The sequence below is a fragment of the Pogona vitticeps genome, chromosome 1, assembly GCF_051106095.1.
Source record: "Pogona vitticeps strain Pit_001003342236 chromosome 1, PviZW2.1, whole genome shotgun sequence".
Lineage (NCBI taxonomy): Eukaryota > Metazoa > Chordata > Lepidosauria > Squamata > Agamidae > Pogona > Pogona vitticeps.
Window position 1 is genome coordinate 148966864 of NC_135783.1, and position 11949 is coordinate 148978812.

An 11949-nucleotide genomic window follows, 5' to 3' on the forward strand; every position below is an offset into this window, starting at 1 on the left:
ACAGAAAAGCTTCCTGTTTGGACAGGACTTTGTCTGCTAGCTACCTGTTGGGGAACACTTTTTAAACAGTTGTTTTGTAGATTTTGTTTTCTTTTGTTGTGCTTGTAAGTGGCTTTAAAAGGGTTTAAACTTCAGTACTTGTTTTTAATGTGATAACTTAAAGAAATTAAAGATGAAAATGAAAGTCCCAATAAGGATTTGGACACCATGTGAGAGAGACTCACTTTTCTATTAGAAATGGAGGTAGTCACACAGCGGTTGGAATGTACCGCTCTTGAACCCCCCTCTGCAGTTAATTGCATCAGTAGCTCACTGCAAAGTCTGGGCAGGAGATACAGTGGGGTCTCTACTTAAGAACGTCCCTATTTAAGAACAATCCAACTTAAGAACAGCTCCATTTGCTAAATTTTGCTTCTACTTGAGAACAGAAATCCAGGATAAGAACAGGAAAAAAAACCTTTCCTGCTCTTTTTTTAACCTTAGGTCATCTAAGTGGTATCTCCCAATGATTATAGACCAGTAGCTTTAACATCTGTTATTATGAAATGTTTTGAGAGATTGGTGCTGGATTACATTAAGGCTAGTCTTCCACCTTCTTTGGATCCATGGCAATTTGCATACAGGAGAAATAGATCTACTGATGATGCTGTGTCCATTGTACTCCATACTGTATTGAGCCACTTAGAACAACAGGGAACGTACGCGAGGCTGTTGTTTGTGGATTATAGCTCTGCTTTTAATACCAATCTACCAAATAGGTTGTTTTTTAAAATGATCAACCTGGGATTACCTCAGGAGATCTGCATGTGGATAAAGGATTTTCTGACAGATAGGCCACAATCAGTAAGGATGGGATCCCACCATTCTTCTACCCTGGTACTAAGTACAGGAGCTCCCCAGGGCTGCGTGCTAAGTCCCTTCCTCTATTCCCTGTACACACATGATTGCACCCCACTATATAACACCAATGCAATTATTAAATTTGCGGATGATACGACAGTGGTGGGACTCATTAATAAGAACAATGAGTCTGCTTATAGAAAGGAAGTACAAAGATTGATACTATGGTGTAAAGAAAATCATCTCACACTTAACATAAAAAAAACTAAAGAACTCATAATTGATTTTAGGAGGAAGAGAAATGTACATTTACCACTGTACATAAACGGTGAGGAAGTGGAGAGAGTTGGTAGTTTTAAATTTCTGGGTACTTACATCTCAGAGGACCTCTCATGGACTATAAATGCCAACATGCTAATAAAGAAGGCACAGAAGAGGCTGTATTTCCTGAGAATGCTCGGGAAGTTAAATTTATCACAGCATTTACTTCTGTCCTACTACCGTAGCACCATTGAGAGTGTCCTAACTTATGGCATTCTGGCATGGTTTGGGAGTAGCTCTGTAGCGGACAAAAAAGCTCTACAGAGAACCATTAAAATTGCCCAGAATATCATCGGGCTCCAGCTACCAACCCTGGATGACATCTTCACATCCTGCTGTCTGAGGAAGTCACACAGCATCCTGAGAGACTCTTCCCATCCTGCTTATAACTTTTTTGAACTGTTACCATCTGGCAGAAGATATTGAACAATTAAGACTCGGATCACACGTTTTCTAAATAGTTTTTATCCTAGAGCTATAATTGCAATTAATAATGAGCTTAAAGACCACCAGTAGTGAATAATTAGTTGGACTGTGTTACTTGGCCTGAGGTGTAGATGTTTGTATTTTTAGTGGGGGACTTCTAGTGGGTGGGGAGTGTTTGGGGAATGTTATGTGTGTGCATGTGTCTGGTCTCTGGGTGTCTGTGAATTTCGTTGTATGGTATACTGTGTATATACTTACAATGACAATAAATTATATTATTATTATTATTATTATTATTATTATTATTATTATTATTATTATTATTATTATTATTATTATTATTATTATTATTATTATTATTATTATTATTATTATTATTATTATTATTATTAGGTTAAAAAAATTCTCCCCCTAGTGGTAGAGTACGTATTAACCAGCTTAATATGTACGAACGCACCTCTACATAACAAAAAAACAGCCAGAATGGATTAATTGGTTTTCAGTCCATTCCTATGGGAAATTTTGCTTCAACTTAAGAATGTTTCAACTTAAGAACACAATTCCAAAACCGATTAAGTTCTTAAGTAGAGGTTCCACTGTAGTTTCTATGGACGGAAAAGAGCAGATACGGATTAAATGGTTTTCAATGCGTTCCTATGGGAAATGCAGATTCAACATAAGAACTTTTCAACTTGAGAACCACCTTCCAATACGGATTAAGTTCTTAAGTAGAGACCCCACTGTACAAGGTTGGCTCCCTCCTTCTTGCTATGTACTTGCAGATTGACCAAGAGGAAGTGACTGCCCTGGTCCTTCCCATAGCTGAGGTGGGATTTTGCTCAGGCTGAAGGTCACAGAGTCTTGTGTGAGGTCATAAAGGGCTCCTCCCCACAGCTGTTGCAATGACTGGTGAGCATTGCACTTTACACACCTCTGCTGATTGCCTCTCCCTTTGGTAGCTCACTTTTTTTTTTCATTAGTACTGGTAAATTGTATAGTGAGTTTCTCACCACGCTAGACAAAAGTATGCCTATAACTACTGAGATTTAGAATGACAAGATTTTCTTCCAAATACGTTTCTTCCATGGGCTGTCATGCTTATTTCACATTATGGCAAACACTTGCTACCGGAAAGAATTCAGGAGTGTGTATGTGTGCCCATGTGCATGTGTGTAGACTCTGTGTGAGGGTACAAATGCTTTCTCATAGGAAGATAATGCCTCTGTTATTAAGTCTGTACCTACCGTGTTTCCCAGAAAATAAAAATGGATCTTATTAATTTTTGTTCCAAAAACGCATTAGGGCTTATTTTCAGCGGATGTTTTATTTTACAGTCATGTCATCTTCTTCTGGTTGCTACACAATGGTGGAGGGCGGGGTTTCACTTAACTGGGGCTTATTTTGGGGGGTAGGTCTTATATTACGAGCATCCTGAAAGATCATACTAGGGCTTATTTTCAGGTTAGGGCTTATCTTGGGGGAAACAAGGTAGGAATTAAGGTGTGCCCAGCCATCAGAATGTAAAACTGGCAGGCCAGCTGAATTCTTGGTACTAGTTTGTTCAGTTGAACAACTGGCTTAAATTGGTTTAATCTTTAACTGGAATATTGTCACAATGGGTTCACTAGAAATTTAATCAGTAGGGAATTCATTAAAATTTTTAACCACAATTTTTAGAACTGTAAAATTCTAAACACTATTACATTTGAAAAACTATTTTAATTCATAAAATTATTAAAATAATTGTAGCATTAACACAGATAACTATTTCAGTAATAGTTAATGTTTTGAGTTACTTTAATTCATTATTTTTGCAGATAATTGGGAAGGTTGCTGTTTTCGGCCAAGTGTGTTAAGTGTGCTTGTTTTGCATTTTATTTAACAGTACTTTGTCACTGATGATTAGTGTAATAAATTGATTTTACAATATTCACTAGAACAATGGACATAAATACATTAGTTTCTAAATTATCAGTATTAACACATTAGATTTACTGTTAATGAATGCCTATAGTTTTTTTATACTAGGGATACTAGAGAAAATGATGGTGGGTATGACCATATGAATTTCCATTCTATAGGTTTCATTTGGATTTTATTTATTTATTTATTTATTTATTTATTTATTTATTTATTTATTTATTTAATATCCCGCCTATCTAGTCAACTCAGGACCACTCTAGGCGGCTAACAAACAGAGAATAATAAAAGTAAACATATATAACACAGCATAAATAATAAAAAACGTTACAAAGATAGAAAACCAATGGAGAGGGGAAGGAAAGGAACGTCAAAAATTGTCTGGTGGGAAGGCCTGCCAAAACATCCATGTCTTCAATTGGTTCTTGAAGATACCCAGTGAGGGAGCCCCGCGAATCCCAGGAGGTAGATTGTTCCAGAGGCGAGGGGCCACCGCCGAGAAGGCCCGATTTCTTGTTTTCTCCTTCCGGGCCTCCCTCGGCGTTAGGCTCCTCAGCCTCACCTCCTGGCTCGCACGAGTGACACGGGTAGATCTTGGTGGGAGTAGGCATTCCGCCAGATATCGAGGCCCTAAACCATTTAGGGCTTTGTACGTGAGCATCAGCACTTTGAAGTCGATGCGGAAACGGATGGGCAGCCAATGCAATGCGGCCAGAGTGGGTGAAATATGTTGGAATTTTTTCACACCACCGAGTAATCTGGTCGCCGCATTCTGCACCACCTGTAGTTTCCGCAGCAGCCTCAAAGGAAGCCCCATGTAGAGCGTGTTCAGTGGTCTAATGTTGAGATTACGAGCGCATGTACCAAGGTAGTGAGCGCCCCCACATCAAGGTAGGGCCGCAGCTGGGCTATCCGCCTAAGATGAAAAAAGGCGGTGCGGACTACCGATGCCACCTGTGATTCCATGGTGAGTGCCGGGACCCCATCCTTGGCGGGCAGAGTCACCCCCCAAAAGAGAGGGAGTTTCCCAAATCCCCAACTGTGGGGGGGCCCACCCTCAGCACCTCCGTCTTGTCCGGGTTCAGCCTCAGCCCGTTCTCCTGCATCCATTGCAGTACAGCCTCCAGGCAGCGCTGGAGGCACAGAATGGCATCTCCTGCGGTTGGCAAAAAGGAGATGTAGACCTGAGTGTCATCCGCATACTGATGACACAAGGCTCCACACCCCCTGATGACCCCACCCAGCGGCCTCATATAGATGTTAAACAGTATTGGGGAGATAATCGACCCCTGTGGAACCCCACAATTGAGGCTCCACGAGGCCGAGACACTCTCCCCAAGCTGCACTCTCTGGGGACGGTCCTCCAAGAAGGAACGGAGCCAGGCCAATGCCAGGCCACCTATCCCCAACTCGGAGAGCCTCCCCAGGAGGATACCGTGGTCAATGGTATCAAAGGCCGCTGAGATATCGAGGAGGACCAACAGAGACACTTTGCCCCTGTCGGCCTCCCTCAGTAGGTCATCACACAGGGCGACCAATGCCGTTTCTGTACCGTGGCGCGGCCTGAAGCCCGACTGAAATGGATCCAGGGCATCTGTTTCATCCAGGAGCGATTGAAGCTGATCGGCCACCACCCTCTCGACCACCTTGCTTAAGAAAGAAACATTGGCGACGGGTCTGTAATCTAGAAGAAATCTCACAGCAAGTATGAAACTTTTCATTTAAACTGGCATACCTATGAAGTCAACATTTCTACAGTACATTTAAATGACTTGTGTCAATAATGCCATTGTACACCTTCCTGTGCCTACCTGTATATACGTTCAGTTTTGTTTCACTCCTCTCTCATATGTTTGACAAAGTGGATTAATCCACAAAAGGTCACAGTGGAATATAAAAGGTAGTTTTTAGGGTACCATTCTGTTTTTGTGTTTTTCTTACATTTTGTTTTGGTTTTGTCTGGCTCTGATACAGCCAGCTGTCCCTGTTAAATGACCACATATAAAAGAAGTTTCCACTAGAGGGCTCTCAAAGAAGCATTTGCACAATAATCTACTTTTTAGACTACAATCTGGGAAGTCTTTATTACACCCCTCACAATAAGGTATTGATCCCTATTGTTGTTGTGTGCTGAAATGTGACATGAACTTTATTGCTTTCCAAATATAATGCTCCTTGGATTTTAAAGTTTAAAAATTGTTGTTTTAAAGACATTCTTTTTTAAGTTAAAAATTTCATCACAAAATAAAACAAAAAAATCCAAAGCCCTAAATATATACTAAACAAAACTATATAAAAAGTTATTCATGAACAATTATAACCTAATGATTTTGCCATTTGGAATTATATTGTCACTGTTGTCGTTATTTTATTATATTGCTTTTACTTTTATGTCTAATTGTTAGCCACCCAGAGTAGACTTCGGTCTAGAAGGGCAGGGTATAAATTGAATAAATAAACAAATAAATTATTAATTTAAAATATTTTTACGCTGCCCTTTCTCGTTAAAAGGAGCGAAGGCGGCTTATATCATTAAAAGGATAATATTTAAAAGCTAAATTTTTTTAAAGTGTCATATTAAAAACAGTAATAAAAATGAACATTTAAAAGCAACAGAGCACAACAATACAATTTGGAAAACACCTATCAGACTGCCAGTCACTCAGGAAAAACCTGTCTCAAGAGAAAGGTCTCTGCCTGCTTGTGGAAGGACAGCAAAGCTGGGGCCAGCCTGGCCTCCTGTGGGAGGGAGTTCCAGAGTCTGGGAGCAGTGACAGAGAAGGCCCTTTCCCGTATCCCCAAGTGTGCTGCTGAGGGTAGTGGGACCAAGAGAAAGGCCTCTCCTGATGATCTTAATGCCTGGGCAGGCTCATAGAGAAAGATACATTCTTTTCGTTAGCTTGGACCCACACTGTTTACCACTTTATAGGTTAACACCAGCCCTTTGAATTGTGCCTGGAAAAAGACTGGCAGCCAGTGGAGCTGTTGTAACAGGGAAGTTAATGTTCCCTGTAACCAGCCCCAGTTAACAATCTGGCTGTGGCCTTTTGAATTCTCTGGAGTTTCCAAACACTTTCCAAAGGCAACCCCACATAGAGTGCATTACAGTACTCCAGTCAAGATATAACTAGGGCATGTGTCACCATGGCCAAATCAGACCTCTCAAGAAATGGGCGCAGCTGGCACACTAGTTTTAATTAGGTGGAGGCATTCCTGGCCACCAGGCTGAGGTATGACTCCAGGAACACACACACCTCAGCTGCACACCTGTGTTTTCAGAGGGAGTGTAACTCCACCTAGCACAGGTTGAATCCCTATTACTTGATCTGCCTTTTGACTGACCAGAAGCGCCTGTGTCATGTCTTGATTGAATTTCAGTTTGTTTACCCTCATCCAGTCTGTTACTGACACCAGACACTGATCAAGAGCTGAAACAGCTTCCTCAGATTTTGATGAAAAGGAGAGATAGAGTTGGGTGTCATCTACGTACTGGTGACAGGAGTCCTCCAGCACCACCATTTGGATTCTCCTCTCCAGGAAGAAAAGATTGGAGCCACTGTAAGACAGTGCTTCTCAGTCCCATCCCAGAGAAACGGCTGAGAAGGATACCGTGATCGATGGTATCAAAAGCCCCTGACATAACATATATAACAAACCATATAACATAATGTGTTCCTCCCACCAGGACCATTTGGAGATATTAAATATTAAAGACATTTTTTAAAGCAACTTGGATTTACCTCACTTTTTCAGTCTTTGCCATTCTCTTGGATGTAGTTACTGTATCTATTTTTACTCTCATATATCTGAGGTTTCCTCATTTATTTTGTTATCTTGTTACCTTGGTAATCCAATCCCTTTGGAAAAAATCCTTGGTACTGTAGGAAGCAAGATGCCAGACTAGATAGACCTTTGATCTGATCCAGCTTAGCTTCTAGATATTCTTAAAGTGGCCAAGCGCAATTCACAAGACTTCTTGATACCACCTTTGGGAGTTTGATGGGGATAAACAGTGAGAGTGTGGAATTCTGTACATATCAAGAAAGGCAACATTTGTAAAATCCTATATATTAAGAGGAAGCGTGTTGGGTCAGACCAGTGAGTGCTGTATTTAGTCTAAGATACTGTTTTTGCCATGGCCAAGCAATTGATGAGAATCCCACAAACAGGACATGAACACGATAGGAATTGCCCACTCCTTCTTGCCACCATCTTCACCAGCAGATGATATATAGAGGCAGGCTGTGTTTGATATTGAACATGGCATACAGCTATCATTATTTATAGCTGTCTGTCACCACCAGATGCTGTTTTCACTCATTGCTCCTCTAGTGCTTGTGGAACTTTAAGCTGAGGACATGAAATATCATTCTTAGTGTGGTTCTGTGGGCTTTTAAATGTAATTGAGCAAGTAAGAAGATTATAGAATAATTAGGTAAGTGTATCTGCTTCAGAACAGTGAAAACCATAGATCTGTGGCAAAGCCTAGTCAGTTTCACCAATGCCTTAAAAGTGCTAGTTCACACCTAGGTGCCCTTGTGAAGGAAGAATAATAACAACTGTCTTCTTGTGAAGTTTCCTTGGGTCCCCACTCCTTCCTGTCAAATCTTGTTGGTGTCCCTGAGAATCAGAGGGGGAGTGGTTACACTAATCAGGCTTTCTACTGCTCTGTGGGTTTCACTGGAGGTTGACAGAAAGACGGGAGGATCACATGTCAGCCCAGTTTCTTTGCTGGTTATTTTTAAGACAACAAAGGTAGGAATTGCCTCCTCATAACTGTGGAAATGAGAATTCAGTCCACTTACCACAGAAGCCTCCAGAGTGATTCTATCTCTTATACTTGCAGTTACTCCATCCCCCACTCATCCAGTTTTGAAACTTTTTCTCATAGGTGAAATATGTTCACAAGCTCTGTATGCATCATCATGTTTAAAGCATTCCGTAGTTTAAATTGCTGCTGTCTTAAATTATGAATGAGCAGCAAATGAGAAATTCACACCCTCAGCCATCATGAACAGTCATGATTAGAAATGTAACATGGTAGAGTATGGCATGAGAGTTATAATTTGGGTCAGGCATAACATTACTTATTTCTAAATGTATTTCAGGAACTTAATAGTCTTCGCGGGGGGTGGGGAATTAATTTGTAAGAGAAACATATAGGAGAGAATGGAAAACTATTTCAAAAATTAAAACAGAATTTGATTAGAAGCCCAATTTAAAAGTGTGCCATTAAGGAAAATACATTATCCAAGTGGTAACAAACCTAGTCTTCAGCGCCTGGTCAGATGCCAGAAGTGTGACTGAGTGAGAACTGCAGTACCTGTCAATGAAAGGGAAATGGGCATTGGGCCTAGGCTGGTCCCCCATTTCACCCCCACCACAGGACCCCAACAGAAGAACAGCTCTCCTCTCAGTGCTCCTTGCATAGAACTGCTTCAGAAGCATACCGCGGTTGGTTATTCTGAAAGCTGATGAGATGTCCAGAAGAATGAATATGTAAAGTTGTGTTTCTCAGTTCCCTCCTAGCTTAAGTCATCTATTAAGGAAGAGCCAGGCAGAACAATGTCTCCCAAGGTCTTTTGTTGGTTCTAGGCTACCCTGAGCCTCAATGGAAAGGGTGCAGCAATTTATGTTTTAGTCAGGTCATGGTCTTCTCAGTTTCCCCAACTCCCAAAAACAGAAGTGTCTCTCCAGCCACTTCTGTCTGTCTCTCTGCCCTCCCACCCCCAATGTATTGCCCATTTCCAGACCTTAGTGCAGCCTATGGAGTGAAAAATTGGCCCTCAAACCCACGACAGTAACCAGAGCTCTTTGAGGGCCCAAAGTGGGCCAAGAACCAACCAAGATGGTTGTTGACCAACCAGCAGTACTGAATGTCAACAGATCTGTAGTCTGACAGTGTAAGGGGCAGCTGCTCTTTTTCTTGTACTCTTTTTGCTCATGTGCCGAGGGCAAGAACAGGAGTTTACAAAGGAATCGCCTGTCTCGCTGTGGCTTTTTCTTTCTGACCCGAATCTCATATTTCTGAGAGAATGTATCCTTGGGACCATCAGAAATTCTGTTTCTTTAAACTGTAGGCATTCCAGGATGTTGCATTTTTAGAAAAGCTAGCTGTCTTTGGTCCTACAGGAACCAATTTGGGGTAGAATTTGAAAGAGCTGCTTTGCGTCAGCTTCTAAAAGATAAAAATCTGAAGAACACAGGAAATTCTTGCAGGGAGCAAAATCTCACTCATATTAACTAGGTAGGCTCTTAAGTGTGGTATCTTTCTTCAGAATAGTGCCTAATATATACTGCTGTAGGCAAGAGTGGAAATACATTGAACAGAGAAGCAAAACAGGAAATTAAATTCTAATCTGTAAAGCTGAACAGTGTTGGGTACCATGCTGCTGGGGGAAAAAACCTTATTTGTTGAGGTGGTATTTCTAAAGCAAAATAAATTAAAAATGGAGTTAGAAGTATGCATTTTAGCGGACATTCATGAAAGTAACACATTTGATTTATTTTGCCAACTACTAATGATTCACAGAATTATTTCTGAAGACTGGGAGGGAAGGAAGGGTTTTTTAATGGGTCTGTTTTGTTTTTGATTGTACAGAGTTTACATAGATGCTTGGTCTCTTCATATTGGTAATTTTTAGGATTACTAATGTTCCAAAAGGTTTGAGTGAAATGCCTCTTTCTTTTAGAACAATTGCATTTGTCTGCTTTATGTATTTAATGGGATACAATTTCCTTGCAATAATGTCACAAAAATTAACTGAGTTTTACAGTGCTGCAGGGCATTTGTATTGTTTAAAAATGTATATATGCATGCAAAAGTCTCAGTGGACTTACCTTTGCCATAGCACTTAATCAGATAAGTAATGTGAGCAAAACTAAGGGGATTAAGCGATCTCCTGTTAAATTAATGATTGTTGCTAAGGATTTTGATTCCTCAGAGTTCTGGCTTTGAAAAGTAAGTCCCTTAACCATATTGTTGCTGGAAAAAGTCCTGAAGCATCACTGATGTGCGTGCCAGTTATTAAAAAGAAGAGAAATCTTTGTCTTCCTTCCCCCCTCCCCCCCAAGCTAAAAGGTGAGGAAGATTTAAAAGGAATCAGTGATGCATTGACAACACTTTTTTAAAAAGCCTACTTTGGTTTGCATCCTTCATGTCCTGTGGTACTCCACCTTCCCTCCAGCAAAGATGAAAGATTTCATACAGTCCATGGTGATGGTCTCTTTATAGCACTTCAACAGGGATGTTATCCTTCCTAGGTGCCTTGCCGGAGGCGAGGGAATCCAAGGCCGCTTTTATTTCTGCTAAGGTTGGTTCGCTGTCCAGCTCTTCCAGGACAGGGAGGCACTCAATGTTATTTAATGCCTCTTCAGTTACTACATTCTCTCTGGAATATAGCTCAGAGTAGTGCTGCACCCAGTGATCCATCTGCTGTGCTCGGTCCTGGATGATCACACCTGTAGCAGACTTCAAGGGAGCAGATTTCTTCTGTATTGGATCTAAAGCCTGCTTGATCCTGTTGTACATTCCCTTGATGTTACCTGTGTCCCCTGCTAACTGTATCTGAGAGCAGAGCTGAAGCCAATAATAGTTGGAACATCTCCTGGCAGTCTGTTGGACTTGGCTATGAGAAGCTCGAAGAGCTTGCAAGTTGTACTCACTAAGACAGGCTTTGTATGCTGCTAGAGCTCTCCTCTTATTGTCGATGGCTGGCATCAACTCCTCTGAATGGGCATTGAACCAGTCGACTGTCTTTTTGGTGTTCTTGCCAAATGTGGACAAGGCGGTGTTATAGACAGCGTTCTTGAAATGTTCCAAACGTTCAGGTGCATTTGCCTCAGCCAGGTCTGGAAGGCGCTTGGGCAAATTTCTCCACTTTTCTTTGATCGCGAGTCGTGCTGATGTCAATACGTGGTCTTCCTTCCTTTTTCGTGTGATACTGTCTCTTTGTTTGCTGTTTTACTCTACTACACACCAGGGAGTGATCAGTATCACAATCAGGTAACTGTGTGTGATGGTAATATTGGGAAGGCTAGAACGTCTAGTGAGGATCAAATTGAGCTGATGCCAATGCTTTTATCTTGGATATCTCCAGGAAACTCTGTGTTGAAACTTCGTATTGAAGAACATGTTGGTGACACAAAGACCATAATAACAGAGGAAGTGCCATGGAAAGTTCTTTTATTTAGGATGGAGTGAGATCATATGACCTTTCAGATGTTTTTGACTTGCAACTATCATCAGCCCTATCCAGTATAACCAGTGCTGAGGCCTTATGGAAAACATAGTCCTATAGCATCTGGAGGGTAACACATTCTTCCTTTCTAGACTAGGGGATGAGTTGCAAGGATTGAAGAACAGTTCTTGGGGCCAAGACTGACTTTGTGGGCCAGGCACACCTGCATGTGCTGGTTCCCTGAGCCATGTGTCCCAGGATA